At 45.7% G+C, this 23,369-nt stretch overlaps 1 protein-coding gene across 1 annotated transcript in view; it reads left to right on the forward strand.

The window, feature by feature from the left end:
• Nucleotides 1–214: 214 nt before the first annotated feature.
• Nucleotides 215–23,369, forward strand: part of JADE1 (jade family PHD finger 1) — a 103,519-nt gene continuing 80,364 nt past the window's right edge. The window contains exons 1-2 of the mRNA XM_045018079.1: nucleotides 215–387; nucleotides 1,717–1,815. The gene's annotated coding sequence lies outside the window, so the exon portion shown is untranslated. The remainder of the gene's footprint in view (nucleotides 388–1,716; nucleotides 1,816–23,369) is intronic.

Genomic DNA, 23,369 nt, shown 5'->3' on the forward strand with positions numbered 1-23,369 from the left:
AGTGCATAGTCCTTGTTCTCCCCTCATTGCTGTGTGCATGCAACAGAGATGCAGGGATGCGGGGCACAACAATATGTCCATGTGTGGAGGTCTTACTCTCCTGTGTGGCTGCACAAGACCAGGTCACAATCTGGCCCTATGTCAGCTACCTCTGTGATGCTTTATTTGCCATCCAGGACTGAGAGTCACCTTGTTACCCTCCAGCAAGAGGGACACTTGCTTGTGCTTAACGGAGTGTCAGCACCCTGACACCACAAATCTGTTAGCCACTCAAACAATCTCCTCTGGGTTATTCCAGCCCTTACTTTGCCGTGCACTCAAGCCCTGTTGTAGCGGTCCCCTGCAGTGTCCAGCCCTTAACCATTGGACGCTCACAGAAATTACCAGGTAAGCTGTCCCTTAAGGAACAGTACACATACCAACTTGTTTGGTTGAGCTGAGGATCAGCTCCAATATAATGTCACAGCACAGAGATACATTTATAGTGAAAACAATTATAAGTTTATTATCAAAGAATAAATTTTAAGAGAGAGTGAATAAGGATAATGATGGAAACAAATGTCTACATGTAAAACAAAGCATGGATGGTGAGTATCAAAGGCCGGGGGAGGCTGGGCCTCCCCAAACAGCCCTGGGTGGACCTGCCCATGCTCTGTCCCGAGCTCCCCTCCTGTTCCTGCCAGCTCACTGAGGTTCTCCCGCGGCTGGTCTAGTGGGCGGCGGCCTGCGGCAGGGACTCCAGGTGGCTGGAGCTGGTGTTCATGCCACCCGCCTGCCTCCCAGAATTCAGTAAGGACTCTGGGGGCATTGGGTGCCGCGCTGCCCACCCCCGGCGCTCCAAGGCTGAGGGCTCTGGGGGCCTTGCCGCCCGCCTGGCGCTCCGGGGATGGGGGAGGGGCTGGCGGCTGTGGTGTTGGGGGCCTCTAGGCTCCAGCAGGGGAAGGGGCGAGGTGGGGCCTCAGACAGAAGGGCCAGGCCGGGGTCTAGCCTCCCCGAGCCATGGTTCACCCACCACCCATGAAACACAGTATATCACCCTTCCTGGTGTCTAAACTAAACTTTAACAGGCTAAAATCCTTGTCTTAAATAGTTTATTTTACCTAAAGCAATCTTCCAGCATCTCCAAACCAAGTAGTTGGGATCTCCTTTCATGAATGCAAAAATCACTGTCTTTTTTGCTTCCTCAGTGAAGGATGAAGGGGTGTCTTTTTGCCTTTATATTCCCCAAAGTCATTGTTTTAGCCTAGGAGTCAGGATGATCCCTGTGGTGTATCCCCAGGTATGCTGGCTTCATGTTGACTTTGTATGCAAATGAGTTTCTATTGTGTTGGCTTACAATGCTTATTTTACATGTGAACTAAGGCAGACAGGTGACTATACATTCCTCTGTCTGGCAAAACCAGCTTGTCGACCCTGCTGGGACACAGACCCAAAACCACATTTTCAGTATGTGTACACAACTCCTTAAATCTCATCTGTACATACATCTCACAATGATTATGAGGATCAGAATCACATAAACCTATATTAGGGATTCCACGTGACTCTTTTTGGATAAATACCATGAAAGCAGTATGTTTGGTGTAGTGAGTTTGTCTGGCCTGATAAGAGTTAGTACAGTGAACTCTTTGCCAGTTGGCATTGAGGGGCTCTTACAGTAACAATGTCCTTCCTTCATTGTCTTGATAAAGATAATTGATTCTCTTTCCTTAACAGTTCCTGCTCTCGACACTGACCTATGGTTCAATGCACTTGGCTTGTGACACCACTAATCATTGCTGTAAGAATATGTGTGTTTCTGTCGGTGAAGATAAGGTAAGCATGCTTTTTTCAATTCTTCACAAAGCAGACTTTCTTCCCCAAACAGTGTGAATCAAAGGTGTTTCTGATGTCACCAGTCCACTGAATTCTGGAATGCCTTAAGCTACTGAAACAGGAAATAATAATACAGTATCAAAGTGTGCTGTAGTGCCTGCTTAATTTGCTTGTGGCAATGTCGGTTCATTGTTTTTTTAAAAAAAAAAATATGTGTAACATTACAGGAAATTGTGTGGATGCAGTAAAAGGAGACAATCTGCTAGATTTTGAAAAGTTACCTCTAATGCTGTGTCTGCAATTTTGTGCCGGAAATAATTGTGGGTGTATTTTATAGCACTTAGGCCTCTAACTGCATGGTTGCACCTGCAATAGTGATGTGCTGCCAATGTTTTAACAAAGGACTCTCTGAATAATTGTTTCCCTGGGAAAGAGTGGGGAATCTTTACATTTGAGTTCCCATATAAACAAAAACCCTTTGTTCTGACTGTAGCCAAGTGAGAAGGCAAGAAAATTTGGCAAATAAACTTTTTTTAAGTTGCCCACTCCTAGAAATGATTATATTTTATTCTTGAAACATACAAAAAGCATATTGATAACACAGCCCAGTCTCTAGCTTTTGTAATTGACTGTGGGGGTTGCAGTGAAGACCTTGGGAGAGGGAGGGGCAGCAGAGGATCTTCTGGAAAAAATTTTTTCAAAATATCTGCTACTGTATTTGGAACAATCCAGTTCATTCTGAAGACAAACATTATTTTTGTAAATCCCAGGATCTGCAGAAACTGTTTGGCCATCTCTGATCATGTCACTTTCTTCCTTAGATCCCTCTTCTGGCTCCCTGCTTTCTACCATATCAAATTAAGGTTTCTTGTTTTCCTTTCCATAACTCTGCCCCTACCTACTTGACTGCTCTTGTCTCTTATTATATAACTCCCTTTTCCTATGACACCTACAAGAAATTGGCCAGCTAATAAAGGCTAGATTGAAAAAAGCATTTTCAAAACATATCAATTCTATTCTATAGAGGTTCTTATACTACACTCATCACCATAGTATCTGAGTACCTTCGTGTAGTACATTAAGTGACATGACTAACATCTGTCACATGTTTATTCTCTTATCCTCCCCACCCAGGAGAAGATGTGTGCAGTGTAATGTTTTTGTTTTGGATTTTTTTAATATATTATACATGTTGCTATATATATATATATATGTTAGTGAAGGCAAAGTCAAAGGACGGTGCCTTAAACCTCACCATTTTCTACTTTAAGTGTGTGATCATCCTTAGTTCCTGTGGGAGTTCATTCCATAGACTTGGAGCAGCCCTATAGAAAGTTCAGTCTCCCACATAGATAAGCGTAGACAAGTTTGTTAGGACTTATTGTAGAAAGTTCCATTATGCACGAGGAGCAAATTTCCCAAAGTCCACAAAAAAGTGGATAGACTAATTCAATTTTCTGTGAGATCTATCTGTCTTTTAACAAGTTAAGGGAATTTAATTTTAATGCTAATGTAAGGTGCAGAATTGACAGCCCTAGAGTTTTTAATCCTCTAGCTCAGGGGTCAGCAAACTCTGGCATGCGGCTAAGCACTCTGGTGGGCCGGGCCAGTTTGTTTACCTGCCGCATCCGCAGGTTCGGCCGATCGTGGCAGTTTGCCATCCCAGGCCAATGGGGGCTGCAGGAAGTGATGCAGGCCGCGGCTTCCTGCCGCCCCCATTGGCCTGGAGATGTGCTATTCTTTGAGATGTGCTGTACATGTCCATTCCAATGTAGGTGTGTGCATGCCCCAAGCACAGTTGCTGGAATTTTTTCCCTTAGTGATATTCGTCGGGTCGGCTCTAGCGCCTCCTGGTGCCGCATGCTCGTACTGCTGGTGTAAGGGGCCCTGCTGACCCCGCACCGTCTCAGTTTCTTCTTACCAACCACTCCAAGAGAGGGGATCACGGGCAGGTCTTAAAATGGACATGTGTAACACATCTCCAAGAACAACAGTTACAAAAGGCCAGTAACCGTTTTTTCTTCTTCAAGTGCTTGCACATGTCCATTCTAATGGAGGTGACTTGCAAACAGTTGCACAGGAGGTGGGCTTGTAGTTTAAGGACAAGCTGACTGCAACACTGTGTGGCCAAAGTAAGACATCGTCCCTAGCTTGTAGGATGATGGCATGTGCACTGAGGGCATGTGTACCGAGGACAAAGTTGCTGCTCTGCAGATATCTTGAATAGAAACTTGAGCTAGGAAAGCTGCTGAAGAGGCCTGAGACCTTGTGGAATGGGCAGTCAGGTTCGGTGGAAGGGGGACCCCTGTGAGGTTATAACACACTCAGCTATACAACAGGATCCAAGACAAAATCCTCAGAGTGGATATGGGGGGAGCCTTTTCATTTTCTCAGCAGTTGCATTGAACAGCTGCGGCGATCTGCAGAACAGCTTGGTCCTCTGAATGTAAAATGCCAGGGTCCATCTGACATCCAAGGAGGGTAGTCATCGTTGTTCTCTCCTGTCAGTGGCTTGGGATAGAATAAAAAACCCAGTTGGTTGCAGTGGAATTGAGAAGCCACTTTGGGGAGGAACTTTGGATGCAGGCATAGCTGCGCTTTACCTTTGAAGAAGTTGTATAGGGGGGTTCTGAGGTAAGTGCCCGAATCTCTAAAACTCTTCTCACTGATGTAATGGCCACCAAAAAGGCCACCTTCCTGGAGAGGTGCAGTAGTGAGCATGTTTCTAGTGGCTCAAAGGGTGGACTCGTCAGTTTCAACAGGACAAGGTTTAGGTCCGGGGGGAGGGAGGGGGAAATTGGTTCCTTTATCTGAGGGAATACCCTCTCCAAGCCTTTGAGAAAATGAATTATCATTTCAAGTGAGAAAAGCGACTTATTGTCAACCTTGGGATGAAAGGCTGAAATGCTGCCAGATGGACCTTGATTGAAGAAAGAGCCGGGCCTGTCTGTTTCAAGAGTATAAGATATTTCAAAACAAGATGCAATGAGGACTGCATATGTGGAACTCCACATTTAGAAGACCAGATGGAGAATTGTTTCCACTTCACCAGGTTTGTTGCCCTAGTGGAGGGTTTTCTATTGCCCAGTAGGACTCTACAAACCTGCTCTGAGCAAGCTTGCTCTGCAGGGTTCAGCCATGAAGGTTCCAGACCGTCATGTGAAGAGAGCTGAGGTTTGGATGGAGCAGATGGCCGTGGTCCTATGTGATCAGGTCCATGTGCAGTGGGAGCTTGACTGGGGGCTCCACCAAAAGGTTTATGAAGGTGGTGAATCAGTGCTGTCTGGGACACACTGGGGCTGTAAGGATGATCCGGGCATGGTCCTGCTTGATCTACGACAGAACCTTGTGAATTAATGGGCTGGGGGAAAAAACATAGAAGAGGTAAGTCATTCATGCTAACAGGAAGGAGGAGCAGTGCTGAAGGTCTCTACTGGTGGGAGGCACACTCTGTACTGAAGCCGAGATGCTCGGTGCCAAGTCCGATCATGGCTCCTATGCTGGTCTCAGGGCCGCCTCCATCAGGAGGATCTTCAGCCTTGGTGTGGGCTTAAATTCCCTGTAAATCTGACAACAATCGTTCCTGTGAGATTCCCCTGCTTGAGACAGCTTGAATGTGAGTCGCTCAATGGTATTGACTTGCCACAGGAAGAGCAGAGCTTAAAGCCCAGTGATCAAAGCATACCCCCGTCAGGGAGCAGACAATTCTCTCCAATAACTATAGAGATGTCTAAAATACACTCTTTACAATATTTACCAAAACTACTTCCAAACGATGAGAACTATATATACAAAAATAAAGAAGGAAACCACCGGAAAAGATTGCCTGAGCAATGAGGGAAGTTCCACCAACTGTCAGAAGCAGTAAGAAGGAACTGAAAAGGTGCAGATTCGGCAGGGACCTTTATACCGGCACTCTGAGCATGTGGCACCAGGGCGTGTTAGGATATCACTAAGGGAAAAAAATTCCAGCAACTGTGTGGGGCATGCACACACCTACATTGGAATGGACATATGCAAGCACTCGAACAGGAACAAAATAGTGCATTGAATTACAGAACTTCATTTCTGCTGGTGGAGGTGTTTTTAATTTGCTGTTGACTCTGGCACAAAGATGATGTGTCATGAAGGAAGAGCTCTTTTTTTGCTTAGGCCTGGTCTACACTAGGACTTTAAGTCGAATTTAGCAGCGTTAATTCGAACTAACCGTCCACACCAGGAAGCCATTTAATTGCTCAACCGTCCACACCAGGAAGCCATTTAATTTGAACTAGAGGGCACTTTAGTTCGAATTTGGTACTCCACCCCGACAGGTGGAGTAGCGCTAAATTCGACATGGCTAGCTCGAATTAGGCTAGGTGTGGATGCTAATCGAACTTAGTAGCTCCGGGAGCTATCCCACAGTGCACCACTCTGTTGACGCTCTGGACAGCAGTCCGAGCTTGGATGCTCTGACCAGCCACACAGGAAACGACCCGGGAAAATTTGAATTCCTTTTCCTGTCTGGGCACTTTGAATCTGACGTCCTGGTTGGACATCGGGGCGAGCTCCGCAGCACCTGCAACGATGCAGAGCTCTCCAGCAGAGGAGTCCGGGCAATCCAGAATAGAAAGAGGTCCCCAGCATGGACTGACCGGGAAGTCATGGATCTGATCGCTGTGTGGGGCGAAGAGTCTGTGCTCTCGGAGCTGCGCTCCAACAAGCGGAATGCAAAGACCTTCGAGAAGGTCTCCAAAGCAATGATAGACAAAGGATACAGCCGGGATGCGATGCAGTGCCGCGTGAAAGTCAAGGACCTGAGACAAGGTTACCAAAAAGTCAGAGTGGCAAATGGACGCTCCGGAGCACAGCCCCAGACATGCCGCTTCTACGAGGCACTGCATGCCATTCTCGGTGGGTCTGCCACCACTGCCCCACCAGTGACCGTGGACTCTGAGGATGGCATAGTGTACCTGGACAGTTCCTCGGCGATGTTCGCCGATGGGGAAGATGAGGAAGGGTTTGTGGAGGACGGCGCAGGTGACAGCGAACACAATACCGCTTGCCCTGACAGCCAGGATCTCTTCATCACCCTCACAGAGATCCCCTACCAACCGTCCCCGCCCGTTAACCCGGACTCAGAATCAGGGGAAGGATCAGGCGGTAAGTGCTATAAACATGGAAACTTTTATTTTTTAAAAAACAGGTATAGAAAAAATAGAAATACTATATACAAAATTTTAAATGTCAAACTATATAAATAGTAGGTCCACACATATAGGGATTGAACAATAATCCTCTTGGGACAGTTCAACAAAGCTCTCAGAGAGCTGCTCGAAAAGCCTCTGCAGGAGGTTCCTGGGGAGAGGTGCCTTATTCGGTGCTCCATGGAAGCACACTCTTCCGCGCCAGGACATCCTAATGTAGAGAGGAATCATCGCCTCCACCAGCATTGCTGCATATGGTCCTGGTCTGTGCAGGGCTTCCATTAGCATTCACTCTCTCTGACTCCGAGTGACCCGCCTCAGGGTGATGTCGTTCTGGACAGGCTGCATCTAAGTAGGGCAATTAGTGTATTGTTACTATTGTTAATGGTTTAAAATTAGGTTGCAGAACAACGACCCGCGCTTAACAGCCACGTGCTGGAGGCCACAGAGAACAAGCATACATTGATCTTTCCCGTGCACTGGCGGGAGGGGCTGGAAAAGGCTCAGCCTTTCTGCTTTCCAGATTGCCTTTAGCAGGAGAGCACAGCTATCCACTAACTGATAAGCATGATCTACTTTAAGGCTTACCAGGACTGTCTGCAAGACGGATTCAGCTGTCTCTCCCCGCTTGTCCGCTCTCCTGTGCAATGGCGCCGCCAATGAGAGCGTATTCCGAAATCTCGAACTTGTCCTGAGATCTCGTGGAACTTGGTGCCCTGTATGGTCTTGTTCAGAGAAACTGACTAGACTGTGTTCACTGTTCGCAAACATGTATCTGTTCAAGGAAATCACTTACTGTTTCCCATCACACAGCTTCTGCTCTTTCCCGGACTGCCCCGGCATCCCCCTCGCAGAGGCTGGCTCAGATTAGGTGGCGAAAGAAAAAGACTCGGGACGAGATGTTCGCGGAACTGATGGCCTGCTCCAGAGCCGAGGCGGCCCAGCAGAGCCAGTGGAGGGAGACCCTCTCTCAGCAGCAGCGCTCACACAGCGAACGGGAGGACAGGTGGCGGCAGGAAGACCAGCAGGCGACTCAAACGCTGCTTGGGCTAATGAGGGAGCAAACGGACACGCTCCGGCGCCTTGTTGATGTTCTGCAGGACCGCAGGCAGGAGGAGAGAGCCCCCCTGCACTGTATCTGCAACCACCCTCCAACGCCAAGAAGTCCTGTCCCCCCCTCACCGAAAATTACAAGACGGAGGGGCGGTAGGGGCCGTGAGAACTGTCACTGCACCACAGCTGAGCGCTAATGTACCACACACCTCTGACGCTATAACTGTGTAGAAGCGCTTCCCTTACAGGATCACCCAGTCCCAAATCCAAGTTTCATCACCCCACTATGTAGTAGATTAATAAAAGCTGTTTGCTGTTGTTCACTCTTTCCGTCACGTCTTTCGTGTCAGAAGACTGTGTATGTAGGGGGGGGGCAGGGGATTTATAATTGCACGGGATAGCCTACATTAGCAGGGTACAGACTATCGGGGGCAGGATCAACTGCAGGGCACACACAGACTGCAGTCAGTAGTCACCAGGGTCACTCTGTGTGGTGTATGCTGCCCCGGGTCATTCTGTGATGTGTACGCTTGTCCACGGTCCTAGCGCCTGCCACCCCCTAATGTTAAGGCATGCTGCCCTTACCATGCACTTCCACCGTAGGCGCGATCCTCTCCGCTGCCCTGAGCCCCAACAAGAGCCCTCATCCACGGACAGATACTCACCCTTCCCCCACACCCCTCACCCCTTCCTACGCCCAAACCCACAGCCCAGAGCCTGCATCCAAATCCCTATCCAAAGATGGCACCACTCGCCCCTTCCTGCAAACCCACCCCTACATGCACAACCACTTGAAACCGTCCCCCACCCCAGAGACCTATGTAGGAGCAGGAGGCTGTCCGTCCTGTATTGTACAAGCGGTCTGTACATCAGTGCACACCGTACCCAGCACAGTATGCGTCCATGTTTCAAACCCTGAACAGAAATGCAAAGTAAAAGAAAGATTTATTAACAATAACTGTTCCGTTTAATTTGTTTTAAAACGTGTTTTGGAAGTGGGGGAAACTTGGAGAACGGGGTATGTAACCGCAGATCTCACTCAACACATAGAGACACAGGCCCAGGATCAGCTTCTCTTAAAATCAAGTGGAGAGTCATAGGTTACCCTGCTCTCCGAGGAAACTTGCTTTCAAAGCCTCCCGGATACACAGCGCTTCCCGCTGGGATATTCTTTCGGCACAGGTGTCTGGCTGAGCGTAAACAGCAGCCAGGCGATTTGCCTCAACCTCCCATCCGGCCAAAAAGGTCTCACCCTTGCTCTCACAGACATTGTGGAGCACACAGCAAGCAGCAATAACTACGGGGATATTCTTTTCCCTGATGTCCGAGCGAGTCAGTAAGCTCCGCCACCTCCCCTTAAGACGTCCGAAAGCACACTCCACCACCATTCTGCACTTGCTCAGCCGGTAGTTGAAGAGTTCCTTCTCACTGTCCAAGGCGCCTGTATAGGGCTTCATGAGCCAGGGCATTAGCGGGTAGGCTGGGTCCCCGAGGATCACTGTAGGCATCTGCACATCCCCAACCGTTATTTTGTGGTCCGGGAAGAAAGTTCCTGCCTGGAGCCGTCTAAACAGACCAGAGTTCCTGAACACACGCGCGTCATGAACCTTGCCCGCCCACCCGACGAAGATGTTGGTAAAACGTCCCCTATGGTCCACCAGTGCTTGCAGCACCATTGAAAAGTAGCCCTTTCGGTTAATGTACTCGCTGGCCTGGTGGGCTGGTGCCAGGATAGGGATGTGAGTCCCATCTATAGCCCCACCGCAGTTTGGGAATCCCATCGCGGCGAAGCCATCTATGACAACCTGGACGTTTCCCAGAGTCACTACCTTTGAGAGCAGTTGCTCAACGATTGCGTGGGCTACTTGAATCACAGCAACCCCCACGGTAGATTTGCCCACGCCAAAGTGGTTCGCTACTGACCGGTAGCTGTCTGGCGTTGCAAGTTTCCAGAGGGCTATGGCCACTCGCTTCTGCACACTCAGGGCTGCTCGCATCCGTGTGTCCTGGCGCTTCAGGGCAGGGGCCAGCATGTCACAAAGTTCAAGGAAAGTGTCCTTACGCATCCTGAAGTTTCGCAGCCACTGTGATTCATCCCAGACCTGCAGCACTATGCGGTCCCACCAGTCCGTGCTTGTTTCCCGGGCCCAGAATCGCCGTTCCACACCATGAACTTGACCCATTGCCACCATGATCTCCACTGCGCGGCGTACCCTGCTTTGTGAGAGGTCTGCGCCACTCTCCTCACCGCGCTGCCGGAGCCTCCTCGCCCGATTTCTCAGCAGCTGACTGTGGAAGAGGTGGACGATAAGGTGCGAGGAGTTGACAACGGCCATAAGTGCAGCGATGATCGCAGCGGGTTCCATGCTCGCAGTGCTGTGGCGTCCGAGCTGTAACCGACCAGAGAAGGGCGCGAACAGATTTCCCGCCGGCGCTTTCAAGGAGAGAGGGCGGGAGTGACGGTTCAATAATGACAGTTACCCAAAACCACCCTCGACACATTTTTTCCCCCAGCAGGCATTGGGGGCTCTACCCAGCATTCCAATGGGCAGCGGGGAATGCGGGAACTGTGGGATAGCTTCCCACAGTGCAACGCTTCCAAAGTCGACGCTGGCCCCGTGAATGTGGACTCAGAAATTCGAATTAGTGTATTTAGTATGGATACACAAATTCGACTTCATAAGGTCGAATCCACAAATTCGAACTAAGTTGATTCGAAATAGTCTTGTAGTGTAGACAAGGCCTTGGAGTTGCCAGTGCCCAACGTACTGATCTGGGTGAGGTAGGTTTGTAGGTTTTCACCCAACTCCTTGGCTGCCATTCAAGGAATTTAGCAGTGGGCTTTGAAAACAGTTGTGTATCAAGCATGTCTAAAAATAATCTAGTTTTCAGTGTTGGAATAGAGAAGTGAAATGGAGTGGCAATTGCTGTATTGTACATGACAGATTACAAGCAAGTCATCCCACACTAGTTTATATGCAGGTCTATTCACATAGGCTTCATCTGCTTTGGTTAAAAATTGCAACACATTTACCAAAGTACACGATTGTTTTGTTTGTTTGTACTCTGGAGAGCTTGTATGTGTTTATGAAAGACCATTGTACATGTTCTGTTTCCTGACAATCAAAGAAAGCTTTCCCCAATGAAACAAACAGCTGAGTTAAAGATTGTCGCTGACACACGAGAGTCGCTGATGTGACAGTACTGTGGCTGCTAATGACAGGTTTACTGCTGTTCTTGCTGCCCTGAAGGATTTTTTTGCTGAAGGTGGGAATATACTGCAGGCAGTGAGAACTGGAGTGCTGCTGGTTCAGCTTGCTGGCTTTGCTTGTAATATTGGTTGGCATGGCTTGCAAGATCTTCTGTATAACCTGAAGTTTGTCACTGTCAGCTTAGCTGCAGACAGCTCCCTTATCTCCTACTGCTGTTCTGCGTTGTGTTGAAGACTGTAGATTTGCGTCACCTAGAGTGTTTTTGTTTCGGCAGAACTTCACAATGCTGGCAGTGAGGAATTATATATCCATGCTTAATAATTTGAAATTGTAGGATAAATGCTCACAGCACAATGTTATTTTCTAGCAAGAAAGTAACTTTGGCCTAAGATATTTTGGAACCCCCGGACAGGGGATGACCTTGCTTTCATGCTATTCTTAAACCTTGACTCTAGTGTTCATCTGCATTAGAATCCGAAATGTGGTTTTAGAGGAGGTGACTCACATAAATAAATCCTTATTAAGCAGAGCCTTTTTGGGGCTCCAATTTTTTTTTAAAGTAAATCACTGTGGGATTGCCAATGGGCCACTTCTTCAAACTTTAGATGAATTGTAGAAAGGAGGAAGCCTTTTGGTGCTGAAAGAAGTTTGTCAATACACTGTCAATGCATTAAATTTTCATATGAATCTCATGTTGCATGATCTTGTCATAACATAGAGCTACACGGTGCTGGCTTAGGACTTCATATAAACCTGCTCGCTGCCTTTCCTGGGTTTTTCTTAATCCTGTCCTTTATATTGGGGGAGGGCGGATGGGGAGAGAATTAATTCACATAGATATAATGTATTTGCACCCCCACCCCCTGAAAAGAACTTGGATAACTCAGATCTTTTCAGGTTGATGCCAGGTCTTTGAACAGAATTGTCATATGAATAATCAGTGCATTAAAGGATAATTGAAAATACTTTTTTGTGGGGAAGTTAGAGGGGATGTGGTCTGATCTCTCAATTAGGGGTAATCCAAGGGTACGTCTACACTACGGGATTATTCCGATTTTACATAAACCGGTTTTGTAAAACAGATTGTATAAAGTCGAGTGCACGCGGCCACACTAAGCACATTAATTCGGTGGTGTGCGTCCACGGTCCGAGGCTAGCATCGATTTCTGAAGCGTTGCACTGTGGGTAGCTATTCCGTAGCTATCCCATAGTTCCCGCAGTCTCCCCCGCCCCTTGGAATTCTGGGTTGAGATCCCAGTGCCTGATGGGGCAAAAATCATTGTCGCGGGTGGTTCTGGGTAAATGTCGTCAGTCACTCCTTCCTCTGGGAAAGCAACGGCAGACAATCATTTCGCGCCCTGTTTCCCTGGATTGCCCTGGCAGACGCCATAGCATGGCAACCATGGAGCCTGTTTTGCCTTTTGTCACTGTCACTGTATGTGTACTGGATGCTGCTGACAGAGGCGATACAGCAGCGCTACACAGCAGCATTCATTTGCTTTTGCATGATAGCAGAGACGGTTATCAGTCGTTTTGTACTGTCTGCTGCCATTGTAAATTGGCAATGAGATGACGGTTACCAGTCCTTCTGTACTGTACTGTCTGCTGCTGTCATGGGTGCCCCTGGCTGAGGTCGGCCGGGGGCGCAAAAGACAAAACTGGGAATGACTCCCCAAGTCAATCCCTCCTTTATGGTATCTAAAAATAGAATCAGTCCTGTCTAGAATATGGGGCAAGTGTACTTACTAGAGAACCAGTGTATCAGAGAACCAGAGAGCACAGCCGCTCCGTGTCAGATCCCGCAGAAATGATGAGCTGCATGCCATTCACAGGGGGTGCCCCTGCAACAACCCCACCTGTTGCTTCCCTCCTCCCCCAGCCTTCCTGGGCTACCGTTGCAGTGTCCCCCCATTTGTGTGATGAAGTGATAAAGAATGCAGGAATAAGAAACAGTGACTTGTTAGTGAGATAAAATGAGGGGAAGGCAGCCTCCAGCTGCTATGATAGTCCAGACAGGACATTAAGCAGTGTTGGGGAGAGGAGCCCAGCATCCCGCTGCTATGATAGTCCAGGCAGTACAGAATCTTTTCTTTATACATGAAGGGCGGGGGCTGATGGAGCTCAGCCCTCAGTTGCTATGATGAAGACGGTTACCAGCCGTTCTGTACCATCTACCCAGGCACCCCGGCCAACCTCACCTGAGGCCAGCCAGGAGCACTCACGGGCTGATGATGAGGACGGATACCAGTCCTTCTGCACTGAACCGTCTGCCACCAGGCTGATGATGACGATGGATAGCAGTCATATTGTACCATCTGCCACCAGGGAAGGGGAAAGAGGATGCTGCAGTTCACTGCCGCAGCATCGCGTCTACCAGCAGCATTCAGTAGACATAGGGTGACATTTAAAAAAGTCAAGAGACGATTTTTTTCCCTTTTACTTCTGGGGGTGGGGGGGGGGTAAATTGACGAGCTATGCTCTGAACCACCCCAGACAATGTGTTTGACCCTACAGGCATTGGGAGCTCAGCCAAGAATACAAATGCTTTTCGGAGACTGCAGGAACTGTGGGATAGCTTGAGTCCTCAGTCCCCCCCTCCCTCCCTCCATGAGCGTCCATTTGATTCTTTGGCTTTCCGTTACGCTTGTCATGCAGCAGTGTGCTGAGTCCCTGCTGTGGCCTCTGTCTGGAGATTTTTTTAAAATGCTTTGGAATTTCGTCTTCTGTAACGGAGCTCTGATAGAACAGATTTGTCTGCCCATACAGCAATCACATCCGTACGGTCCATGCTGGAGCTCTTTTTGGATTTGGGACTGCATCGCCACCCGTGCTGATCGGAGCTCCATGCTGGGCAAACAGGAAATGATATTCAAAAGTTCGCGGGGCTTTTCCTGTCTACCTGGCCACTGTATCCGAGTTCAGATTGCTGTCCAGAGCGGTCACAGTGGTGCACTATGGGATACCTCCCAGAGGCCAATACCGTCGATTTGCAGCCACACTAACCCTAATCCGATATGGTAATACCGATATTAGCGCTACTCCTCTCGTTAGGGAGGAGGACAGAAACCGGTTTAAAGAGCCCTTTATATCGATATAAAGGGCCTCTTAGTGTGGACGGGTGCGGCGTTAAATCGGTTTAACGCTCCTAAAATTGGTTTAAACGCGTAGTGTAGACCAGGCCCAAGATCCAAAATTGGTTGATGTAGCTATAGATTTAAATTTTATTAGAGAATATTTAAAATAAATGATACAAAGTGTTTGAAGCGTCAGTTATTGTGTCATTGGGGGTAACATACAGGTTGTGGGGGGATGTTAGCGTTTTGGTGTTGGGCAGCATATACATATACACAGTCTGTCATGTCCCCAATGCGGGGTATACGGTGGGTGAGTTCAAGGTACAGTCAGTAAACAGTGAGGGTACATCACTCATACAAACGGGTAACAGATAGTCATGGGCATGAATAAGCGGGCTGAGTAATGGGGTTAGGACGACCCTCACATGGTGGAGTACGGTTTGGTGGGTTCAGGGCATAGGGGATAGAGTCCGACGGGGGGGTCCACAGGTCTCGTCCCCCCTTCGAGTGCACAGAGTCACGCCCGCTCACTCCTGGTATTGGCGGTGGCCGGTGATGTGCTCCGTGTAAATGTCTCTGGATCAGCAAATAGTGTCCGAGACCATTAGGTGTCTCATGAGTTGCGCGTAGCGATGGCCCACCCCACAGGTCCGAAGCACGCGTTCGTTGCAAGGGTCCCAGGCGCCCAGGGCCCCCACGATCAGGGCGTCGGTGCAGACCTCGTAGCCCTTTGACCGCAGGGTGTCCGCCAAGGGGGCGTATTTTCCAAGCTTGCGGGCTCGGGCTTCGCGAAAGGCCAGGGTCCTACACTTGATCTTAGCCAAAAGGCCGAGAAGCATCCTTTTTCATCAGCCTCAAACAAAACCTTCCAAACCCTTCACACAGAATATATTGTTGGTAAACTATGTAAAAGTTAATATAATGGACTAAATTGTCCAGTTATAGGAGTCTGAGATGCAGCTGCAAAATATGAGCATACAAACCCATCTGCAAGTGCAGTCTCTTACACTCACAAATCGGACCCTTGTGTGTGCAGTTATCAAATTTGTGTGTACAAATATAGAATTTGTATGCATATACAACAAATGTATGTACATAATATTTTTTCAGGTGCTGATGTAAGTACAGGAAAACAAATATTAAGAAATGTAGATGCTTCCTAGGGTTCCCTTCTACATCTCTTATTCCCTGCCCCTCCCCCCAACACACACACACACACTGTTACCACCACCACCACCAACCAGGCCTGCAGCCTAGCAGTAATCTTTATGTCCAGCTGCTATTGCTTCTTTCAGAATGGGCCAGTACCTTTGGGAGTGGCAGTTTGGCACCCAGTGAAGTTTGAGATGGGATGGGCTGCAAAGGTGGCTGTACTTGATCCTTGGGCTACTCAACATTATGGCATCTGGGAAATATGTGAGGACTATGTTCTTGCTGTACTTCTACTGCTATTGTGTGACTGACTAGTTTTAGCTTTTTTTGTTTTGTTGTTTTTTTAATTATCCAGTCTGTACTTTAAGTGGAAATCCCAACACAACCTTAACCGTGGAGCTGCAAGGGACCTCCGTAATGTAACTGCTTAGGGTCCAAAACCAAATCCAATAGGTATAAAGCTTTAAAAAAATGCTGAAATGTCTGTCACCTGAAGCTCAGTTGCTCCAATAAGAAGGCACAGAATGCTACAGAACTAAATTCATCTGCAGTTAGTGGCTGACAGATATTTTTTATGGTTAACATTATGCAGTGAAGTGTAACATCTTTTCTTTTGGTGGTTTAGTTCAGTAAGCAAATTTAGGTCAAATTCTCAGTCATTTGATCAAATGCTTGAAGTTTTTGCCACTTTGTCAAATACTCAGCTGAAATGGACATTTAGCCAATTAATTATCAATTTAATTTCTTTGTCCAAATGGTTAATTTGACTGTAACATACTAACAGATCCTATGGAAGAAAACAGATCTTACACTGAGGTATTCTCAGGAAAACACTTGTACACAAATGGAGCAATGCAGCTCTACACAGGCTGTGGGATCTGTCTACATTCAGTCATTTTGCAGAAATGAGCATACTATAGCAACATGTTATATATTTAGGTTTAAATGATATAATACAGTTTTTGTAGTGTTGTTGTAGCCATGTTGATCCCAGGATATTAGAGAGACAAGCTCTTCTGAGTAGATCAAAAGCTTGTCTCTTTCACCAACAGAAGTTGATCCAATAAAAGATATTACCTCACCCATCTCCTCTCTGGAATAGTGTGTTCTACATACACTGCAAATGGCTATACTGTATATCCTTCATAAAGCTGATATAACTTCTGGGCTATGAAAGTAAAGTGAGTTAGAAATGTTTTCTCTTCTTGTTTTGTACCTTTTTTTTTCAATTTCAAATTTTTATTTTCCCCTTCCCCTTTTCATTTGAAGATCTAATACTTTGCAGCAGATGGATGGAAAATCAAGGGACAGCTATAGGGAGGAGGAGTTATATAAGTAGACTATGAAATACATAGGTTAAAGATCTGGAACTTAACCTACACTCAGTAAAGAACACCCAAGGTATGAAGGCACCCAGCCAAATTTATTGTTGATGAAGCACGGGAATAGCACTTAGCAGACTCTATGAGGATACTAAGACATGTATGCCCGTGACAATGGATGCAGCTCAGCCAGTGGTGGGACTTTCCACTGCCCCCTAGGCTGGCCAAGATACTCCCTCTGAGATACAACTTTATACCCTGATATAAACAAGTTTATGTACTGTCATTGTGACCTTATCTTTTAGGAGAGGTCAGTGTGTTTCGGTTATCCTTTGGAATGTTTTTGTACCATCCTTGATATCGGGATGTTCTAGTTTCACTTGATATCGGAATGTGTTTGCATGAGTACTCTGTCTGATGGGTTTGGTCACAGAGACCCCCTTGGGACTGGCACCTGATGTGCTGAGATTACCTCTGAGCCCATTTTCCCTGCCAGCTTGGGACTCCAGAACCCTGCCTTGTTGAGCCAGACAAGTTAGCCTGCTGCAACACAGACCCAGGGTCTAGTCCACACCCCCAAAGCTGCAGGCTCAACCGAAAATGGCTCAGCAGGCCACCCATCTCCAGCACCCAGACACCCAACTCCCAATGGGATCCATACCACAAATAAATCCTTTTTACTCTGTATAAAGCTTATACAGGGTAAACTCATAAATTATCCGCCCTCTATAACACTGGTAGAGAGATATGCACAGCTGTTTGCTCCTCCAGGTATTAATCACTTACTTTGGTTCATTAATAAACAAAAGTGATTTTATTAAGTGTAAAAAGTAGGATTTAAGTGGTTTCAAGTAATAACAGACAGAACAAAGTAAGTCACAAAGCAAAATAAAACAAAACACGCAAGTCTAAGCCTAATACATTAAGAAACTGATTACAGGTAATATCTCACCCTCAGAGATGTTCCAATAAGCTTCTTTTACAGACTAGACTCCTTCCTAGTCTGGGTCCAATCCTTTCTCCTGATACAGTCCTTATTAGCTTCAGCAGACATCTCAGGTGGTAAGCAGGGGCTTTCTCATGACTGTCTCCTTTGTCGTGCTCCATTCCCTTTTATAGCTTTGGCACAAGGCGGGAATCTTTTGTATTTCTGGGTCCCCACCGCTCCTCCTAAATGGAAAAGCACCAGGTTTAAGATGGATTCCAGCATCATGTGACATGGTTACATGTCCTTTGAGACTCCAGCCTCCATTCTTCCTGGGCTGGCCCACAGGTACGCAGGAAGGTTTGCAAGTAAAAAGAGCCATTTACAGTTCATTGATTCTGAAGTACCCTTAATGGCTTCCACTTAATTTGTCTACATCAGTAATTCAAGTTTATATCTTATCCTCCTAACTTCAGACATAGAAATAATATATGCAAACAAATAGGATGAACACACTCGGTAAATTATAAGCTTTGTATTGATACCTTACAAGAGACCTTTTGCATAAAGCATATTCCAGTTACATCATATTCACATTTATAAGCATATTTTCATAAAGCATATGGAATGAAACATCACACTTTGTACTTAGCACTTTTTCGAAATGTGTATTTCTGCAATATTAGCCCTGTTCTTGCCAGATTCTGTGAGAAGGTCCTACCTCATACTAGGCCTCTGATACACAGGTATATGTCTCAGGCTCTCCTCCTCCTACATATAGTGACACTCCCCCACCTGCACGACCTACTCTGTCATTCATATATATTTTGTACCCTGGTATTATGGAATTCCATTGATTATCATTCCACCAAAGTGCTGTGATGCCTGTATACAGCACTTATAAAATTTGTCACTTTTTAGCTGTCTGCCATCATGTGATGTGATGAGTTCCTGCTTGGAAAAGATTTTGCAGCTATCACAGGATTGGGTCAGAATTTATGAGGGAGTCAAGAAGATGCTGTGTTATCTTTTACCTGGCTTAGAATATTCTGGCTTCATGCAAACACGCAGAACTCCACAGTCATCCTGTTTACTCCCCTTCCTAACCAGTACATGTCTGGACAAAAATTCAAACCCCAGTTGAATTTGGGACAGATAATTTTGTCACCTATGTATTGCATGTACTGCATTTAACTAAAATGGACTAGATTTGTAAATGGAAAACATTTCCACCTGCCCTCTCTGCTCACTGTTTCCATGTGGTTTGTTACACTGTTATGGGGTTACAGAGCAGTGTATTTACAGGCATGGCAATGTAGGATTGTTATTTTTAAGAAACAGGAATGCCCTAGCTAAAATCTGCGCTATTTCAGTAAAAATTCATTTTCAAGGCATTTTTACTGTTTGCATTTCCTGGTTGCCATTTTGAATTCCACGTGGTGGGGGGAAGCCAAGCCATTGGCATACAATCTGTTACTAGCAGATAAATGCTGCTAGCGGGGGCTCCTTGCATTCATTCATAGATCAGAAATCCCTCCCATTTCTATATTAATAAACATTAAAATGGAGCCAGAAACTTACCAGGCTCTGTGATGGGCTGTTCCTCAGGGGGGTATCAAAAAGCTCCTCCATTTATGGCCCCAGGATATACTGCAGCTGCTTCTGCAGCAAGTCTCCTTTAGGACTCGTTTCAACAACAGAGTCACTTTACTGGCTTCACTCAGCACCTGCTGCTGGTTTCCATTTGTTCTCATGCTGAAGCTTGCCATCCCAGCTGACCAGGTCACCATGCCTCATTGTTAGCTCTGTGCTAGGCACAATGCCTAGCAACTGGTCAAACTTCTCCTAAAACAGGCATGATGGCAGTGAGTTGCCTGAGGTGCAGATCTAATCATTGGTTTTCCTGTACTCGGTCTTGAGCCACTTAATCTGCTCCCTGCACTGGTCACTGGTCTGGTATATTTGCAACGTTGCCAACTTCTCTATTTGCTGGTAGACATGATCATTTCTGGTACTCTTACTAAAGTCCACTATTTTGCTGGCCTTGCACCAGAGATTTACCAAAATCTGTCTGTGTTCCTGTGACCAAGAAGCAGCATGCTTTGCAAAAGACTTCTTCTGTTCAGTCTCCTTTGCCAACACAGAAGGGTCTCTGATAGTTTGTTTGTAGCTCAGCCGTCAAAAGACAATGGAATGGCTAATGCTAACTCACTGAGCTTCTGTACCACCCCAAGGAGGGTTGCTTCCATGGAGTTGATTGAGGACTCTTGAGATAGAGAGGACAAAGGAAGTTGGCCCATGGGATTGTAGGATACTTTCGGCAGACTCCCGAGACCCACATTGGGAAGATTGCATCTGCACGGCAGAGTAATAGGACTCAAACCTGGGGTCCCAGCTTTGCTTGGGCTCGAACCCTCCACCCCCATAGGGTCCTAGGACTGTGGTTCTGAGCCTGAGAGATTTGTGTGTAGTCGGAAGGGGGTTTGGGTTCAAGTGTGAGTCTAGACTTACACTGCAGTGTAGACATACCTGTGTGTGTTTCCATTTCTTCTTCTCTTCTTCCCCTCCCCCAAATTCTTTCTTTCTGTCTGGAAGGGAAGTCATTCAACATTTTAAAACTGTATTGGGAGGATGGTCAAAGCTGACATATTAGGCTGGAAGATGTTAATGGCTGCCATCAATCAATTCTTTGATCTATAGTCAATTAAAGATGTGTTTGAAGAGCTGTTGGGTCTGCAAACTAGATGCAAAGAGCTCCATGTGTCCCCCATTTCCCTCTTCACATTTTCCAATTTCCACCAAAATCAATAGGATTCTGCCCATTGATGGCTAGAATGTTCCCTGAAAGTTTGGAATTGATTGGAAGCTCTATACCAAAGCTACTGTGTTACACACAGAGAGGCACAAATAGAGAAATGCTGTTGTGTTGAGAATAAAGCCTCTTTTTGCTTATCCAAAAAGAAATGTAATGTCTTCCAAGTGCAAGTCATGTTGAAAAGCAGATATCCAGTTTGGAGGAGTGAAGATCATCTAAAGTGACCAGTTCTTTTAATTGCATTTTAGTTAAGAAAACTTCCATAAAAATATTGCTTACCTAGAAGGTTAGAAAATGTACATTAATTGCAGACCAGCTGTATGCTATCTTTGGGCATGTTTGATCATGATTGAGAAGTGTGTTTTATTGGGAAGAGATTGGAATAAGGAAAGTGACCTCCTCATTCCATGCACCTCCAGTAGGGCACTTTTGCAACTTACATACAGGCACAAGCAACAATATGCTCTTATGATGCCAATATACCATGTCTGCCAATTTAACTGTGTTTTGTAATCTGGGAAAAGTACTTTTCTGTTTTTCTCATACATAAAACATTGTAAACAGGTGAATAGAAGACTGAAAATCTGTGTATTTTAGAATGTGGGGATGATAATTAAGATAAAAGCATCCTTTTAATTGACCACAGGATGTTCTCTTTGAGTGAAATAATAACTAAATAATGTTATTTAAAAGTCAGAAGTACCTGAAAGAGAGGGAGTGTACCAATCGTCACATCCTCCCAAAAGGCAAGGCGCTATTAGCTAATAGATTGCTATATATAAAATGTGAGAGAAATATGTTCATGTTAAGGGCATATACACTAATATACTAAGTTGGTATAATTTTATTTCATGATGCATCTGACAAGTGAGCAGCTAATTCTGCCACAGTTTCAGTTTCTGGATAATGAAATGCTGATAGATTTAGGATTGAGCCCTGCAGAGAACATTGTAGAAGTCTTGTCTGAGGTAACAAAGCCATGCATGACAATTGCCAGTTCCTCATCTGAAAGAAACAGTTGCACCTCCTGGCTAACAAGAAATGGAGAGAAAGCTGATCTGCCCATAGCTGGTGCCTGCTCTCCAAGTAGCAGGTGGGAATCCGATCAGGCTTCTGATTACCCGACTCCCTTTAATGAGAGGGCGTGGTAATGTCTTTGCAATTTCTTCTGGTTGTTAGCCCCAGCTATCATCATCTCTCTCTTTTTCGGACTGAATCTAAGACAGCTAGCTCTCATTTATGTCCGTATTAGATGCCTAACTTTAGGCACTGAAGTTTTGACCTGTAGCCTTACCAAAAAGAAGACGCATACTGAAAATAATATAAATATTCTTTATACAGTATCTGTTCTGTAAAAACAATTGCTTTTATAACTATAGAGACATATGCTGGGTTCTAATCTTATACCATATGTGAGAAAACAAAAAGGCCTATATGCAAATCTAAGTTTCAGTCTCTGTTACACAAGCTAGTAGTACAAAGAGCTTTGATGCAGTACAGTGGTGGAGATATTTCTTGCAATTTAAATTTGTCTAAATTCAGGGATTTGAAAAATCAGTGGAAATTAATTTACAGTGATTATTTCTCACAACAGGCAAGTAGTATTTTTCCCCAGCAAAGGCTGGCCAGCAGTGTGAAAATAATTCTAATTGAATGTGTGGCCAGCTTTTTATGTGCTAAAATAAGCAGGTGCTAAAACAAACAGTTCTATTGTAAACACCATGTCTACAGTAAGTGTATTTACTCTTAACAATTGAGAGACTGGGAAAGAGCAAGTAATTTTATTGCTTTACAAGCAAACAATAAGAACTTACATCTGCTTTTAAAATGGCATGATTTCTTTTCTAGTGCCCAAGTAGATTTGCTCTGGGCCTAATCAGTTATCAGATCTTGTGAGCATTACACTGGTGCAGGGCAGACTTGTTTCAGTCAAATAGAGCTCAATTTAGTCAGTAAACTTAAGGAGCTCCATTTTGCAACTGGCAAAGGGACCTGAAGGAGTTCCCTTCTCTTTATGGTTTTTATACCCTTGACTAATAGAGGATACTTGATACTTTCATTCTAATTTTAGAATGCAAATATGGAGAAAAAATTGTGATGGAAATGTTTCCTTTGTTTATTACATTTTGAGATTTAACTCATGAATAAAAAGAGAGAAGACACACACACACAAGGGACACAAATCAGAAAAGAGATCATCATTTTCATTCTTCAGTCCATTTTTGTGCAATTTAGTATGTCCGGTTTATAAGAGAGCTGAGGGAGAAGATCTCACATATGGCTGAAGTTACACCATGTGCACATTTGTACATTCAGATACTGGCATCGGGACATCCCCTTCTTGTTACCCTATATTTGATTCTGCACATTTTCCCAGGAGATGGAGATTACACAATGTCTCTGTCAAAGGAAAACAGGCTCTTTGGCAGTAGGCATGAGATCTTTGCAGGGGAATGACATGAGAAAAACCAGCTGTAACACGTTGACGTTGCAGTCTTTGTCTTCACTACTAAAAATGGTGGGTTTTAATTCAGGATAATGAACAAACATTAGCTATCCTGCTGTAAAATTCTAGTGGAGTCAAGGCACCTATAGTTTTTACTGCAAGGTAGCAAGGCTAGGCCAGCCCTTATACCCCTTTGATCTCACCTCGTTTACCTTGGGCTAGACCAGTTAGGACTATGCTATGACCATTTCTACGGCAGACACTGCCTCACTGTGGTGAGCAGAATGGGAACAATCTGCTCCCTCTCTAAATAATTTCTTCTACATCACTGAGCCTGATGAGAGACTGCCTGGTTTTGAGTTGCCAAGC

This window comes from Mauremys mutica, chromosome 5 (genome assembly GCF_020497125.1).
Source record: "Mauremys mutica isolate MM-2020 ecotype Southern chromosome 5, ASM2049712v1, whole genome shotgun sequence".
Taxonomy (NCBI): domain Eukaryota; kingdom Metazoa; phylum Chordata; order Testudines; family Geoemydidae; genus Mauremys; species Mauremys mutica.